The sequence below is a fragment of the Octopus bimaculoides genome, chromosome 9 (assembly GCF_046866305.1).
Source record: "Octopus bimaculoides isolate indiv1 chromosome 9, ASM4686630v1, whole genome shotgun sequence".
Taxonomy (NCBI): domain Eukaryota; kingdom Metazoa; phylum Mollusca; class Cephalopoda; order Octopoda; family Octopodidae; genus Octopus; species Octopus bimaculoides.
This window is the reverse complement of record NC_142936.1, coordinates 68,830,566-68,834,707: the sequence shown is the minus strand read 5'-3', so window position 1 is coordinate 68,834,707 and position 4,142 is coordinate 68,830,566. Positions and strand designations below refer to the sequence as shown.

At 35.8% G+C, this 4,142-nt stretch overlaps 1 protein-coding gene across 1 annotated transcript in view; it reads left to right on the top strand.

Annotated features, from left to right (window-relative positions):
* The first annotated feature begins 3,363 nt into the window (after positions 1-3,363).
* LOC106881168 (uncharacterized) overlaps positions 3,364-4,142 on the top strand; it is a 31,729-nt gene continuing 30,950 nt past the window's right edge. The window contains exon 1 of the mRNA XM_089357666.1: positions 3,364-3,498. The gene's annotated coding sequence lies outside the window, so the exon portion shown is untranslated. The remainder of the gene's footprint in view (positions 3,499-4,142) is intronic.

The following is a 4,142-nucleotide window of genomic DNA, read 5'->3' as shown; positions in this document are numbered from 1 at the left end:
AAAACCTATATAAAAAATTTGAAGGGAACTACGGCATGACCTTTAAAAGACATATAGAGGACACATGGAAAAGATACATCGATGGTTGTTTCCTAATTTGGACCAAATCCCTAGAAAATCTGAAAGAACTCAGCACCCTCCTCAATAATCTACACCCTAGTCTCAAATTCACAAGAGAAATGAGCAACATACAATTACCATTTCTTGACACAATGGAAATTAAAAACAAAACCACAATCAGAACTGATATTTATTACAAAAGCAGATACGCACCAGTACCTAAATGTCAAATCATGCCATACAACACACACAAAACGCAACATCTTGTACTGTCTAACCAGGAAAATTTGTACTATAGTCAATGATCCAAATACCAGAAACACAAGCAAAATAACCCTCTTCTACTTATAGAAAATAGCATACAATGAGCAAAATAGATACCTATAGAGCAACACGAAAAAGGCGAACCCATGAAAGGAACGCAATACTATTTGTAGTATCACACAATCCGCATCACCAAAACAAATTTGCCAATCATAAAACCAAGTGAAAAATTACAAAAGACAGAATGACTAATCAAACACTTATCTTAAGTAAAAGGCTACCACATAACATAACTTAAAGAAACTATTAACAATGGCAAGATTCAGTATGAACAAGCAGGATAAAACATTCACAGTATCCAAGTGTAATGATAACAGATGTGGAACGTGTCAACACATGCATACGGATAGATCCATTAGAACAAAAAATGGACAGATTTTCGCAAATGCAGATATGAACTGCGAAAGCAGAAATTTTGTAGTGAGGTAGGCATTACGACCCTCTGTGCATACATAAGCACATTATCACATATCGAATACAAATTCGAAACTGGGTTACGTCCAGCCACACGTATTTTTTTTATTTGTTTCTTCTGATCTCACTATTTGTTTTTTTGTTTTTTTTTTCATTTTTATGATAAAGTCGTCCGTCTCTGCCTTAATTTTTATTTCCTCCAATGTCACAGGCAATTCACGCACAACATTGCACAATATATTTTTTATTTCATTTTCAGCTTTTAATGCCGCTATCACTGTGTCTTCTAGTGGTTCGCTGTATTTTGGTATTAATCTTGACAAACCATCTGCATGTCCCAATTTTTTCGATAGCAAATATTCCATCTTGAAGTCGTAATTCAGCAGGATTGTTCCCCAGCGCTGCAATCTGTTGGCTGTATGAGTATGAATACCCTTTATGAATACCCTTTTTTTTTTATCTATAGATCAACAACAATGAGCGGTGGTCTGTATGTAGACGGAACCTTCTTCCATGTGCTGTATAAATTCATGGAATTTTTTTTTTACCGCATATATGATGGCTATTACTTCTTTTTCTATTTGACTGTAGCTTTTCTCAGCCGGCAATAATGAATGCGAAGCATGAGCTCTGCTTTCAGGCTACCATCTTCATACTTATGTAAAATCACAGCTCCAATACCACTTTCACTAGCATCAGCTGCCACTACTATTTCCAAATTCTGGTCAAAATGCGATGACGACAATTCCGACGTTGAGAAGTTTTGAATTTCTTCAAAAGCTTTTTAGCATTTGCCCGACCAGTTCCACTTAACGTCTTTTTTTAACAAGTTATTCAGGGATACTCTTAAATCATGCATATTCCGTATGTCTACCTGGTAGTAATTTGCAAGCCCCAGAAATGCTTGTAACGTTGTAATATTCGTCGAGGGAAGCAAATTTTTTATTATTGTACTCGCCCTAGACGGGTCTGCTTTGCGTCCATTTTCATCAATAATCTGTCCTTGATATTTTATTCTTGTCATAAAAAAGTCACACTTTTCTTCGCTGAGCTTAAACATTTTACTCAATCTTACCTTAGGGTGTAACGAGTTCAGGTTGACGTCTCTTCCCGTGTAGTAGACATCTCTCCTGTACTTGTCTTAATTTGTGATAATTCTCTTTCAATACAAGGGAACATCTTACACTCGGGTGTAATCTCTCACAATCTTTCGTGTCCACCTCTATATCAGAGTTCACCATCTCAGCTTTTCTATTCTCACTGAAGCCTTTGCACTGTTGTATAAAACGATAAGGTACCCCTGGGTGGGGTACTGAGAATTTGTGGCTCTTGTGTGTTTGCATTATTTGTGTTCGTGTCTGGTGGGGTAAGGAGAGGGTTGGTGTCCACAGTTGTAGCACCTTAGTTTCCTGCCTTCCACAACAACCCTAAGCCTCACCTCGACTACTACCGACTTCTACTCATTATAAGAGTTCAGCTAGTCCATTCTCCAATCCACCAGGGGTGTCAATGACTCTCGCTACAACAAACATCCTGCCAGGCAACCTTAGAGATCTACATAGTGTTGATGTGGAAGTTTGCAAGGAACGTCTGGACAGGTTTTTATCTGAGATACTAAATGAACCCACATCGCAACAGGAGACACAGAGCAAAGCAGCTCCGTCCAAATCGCCACTTCACCAAAAACAATACCAGAAACAACACCGAGTAACTACAAGTGGTACACCAGCATGACTTCAGCCCTGGGCTGAAACCAGTAAAATATAAAAGATACATACATACATACACACTCACGCACATATGTATATATAAAGAGCTGTTATTCTGTATATAGACACTCAGAACGTTCTCTCTTTTCTCTCAATTCCTAAACTACTAATCTTCCAAGATGAAAAGAATAAAAAGAAACATTCTGCAAATTTCATCCAGATTGTAATTATTTTATCTTCAATGAAATTTCTCTTTTTGTAAAATACTGTTTAATTAATAAGTTACAGGCTATATTATGCTGACAATTTCTAAAAAGAATGAAACAGTGCTATACAAGATTATCACCCACTAGAAATTATAAGAACTTTGTAATAAGTAAACAGAAAAACTGAAATTCCATGCATTTTCCAGTTGATTCCTCAATTTCAAATCTTAATGTCTAATCCTGTTTCATACTGGATTATGAAGAACCATTATTTTGTTGCAGTAGCTGGTCTCTCAAACGTGTTAATCACTTTTTCTTCATACAGTGTGTGTGTGTGTGCATGTGTGTGTGTGTGTGTGTGTGCGTGTTACCAAAATTAATTTTTCACAGAAGAGAGGAGTGGTTTCTAAGTGCAGTAAGGAAGGGCAAGCTGAGAGAAGCATAAACTAGATAAAAGAGAACATATTGTTCTTTGCAAATTTACATACGTACGTAGGTGTGTGTGTGTGTGTGTGTGTGTGTGTGTGTGTGTAATAAAAGTAATGGACAAAGAAAAAGATTATTAGAAAAAAGACTGAAGGCAACAGAGAAGAGACACGGTTAAACACAATATTAGATTAACGCTTTAGTAAGAGAAAGAATTTTAACGTTTTGAACATATAAAATTGTGCTTCTAAAACAGCGTTCTCTGTGTGTATTCATAGAATTTACAGCTACTAAATCACTTACAAGGTGACATTAAAAAAATTATTTGTTCCTAGCACAGGATATTTGACACATTTAAAGTAAGTCTTTTGCTTCACTCTTTCTTTTTCTTTTCTCTTCTCAATATTTTCTTAACAAAGATATCAGCTTGTATTGTTTGTGACACAGAATTTCATAACAGGAAATAATGTGACGCTTATTTTTCAATTAATCCATTTATAAACTGAATTGCATTCTAACAGAATCTTTTATACATACTAAATGAATGAATAAATAAATAGTACAACCACTTTTATGATTGAAAATGTAAGGGACGACCGTGCGAACTCATAAAAGGAGAAATGGTGACGAATGGAAAAACAGGACTCCTTTTATTTAAACGCGTCACACGGTCGAACACAAAATATATATATCAATAATGATATATATGATATGTTATACGACGATAACATAGATGACCAGCAATGAAAGACCACAACCGTATTAGATGAATAACAGAGATATTTATTGTAGCGTTAAAGATGTATGTCTGTGTGAGAGTGTGAATGCGACATATAATAACATAATCAAAGACAGGCCGTCATACAAAGAAAAGTGTGTATGTGAGTGAGACATGTGGGTATGAGAAATATTACAGCAGAGAAAAAGAGAGTCAATAACACGTGAACAATTACACCAGTTCTTGGGTACACAATAATATGAATCTGTATGTGAAGTGAGTTGG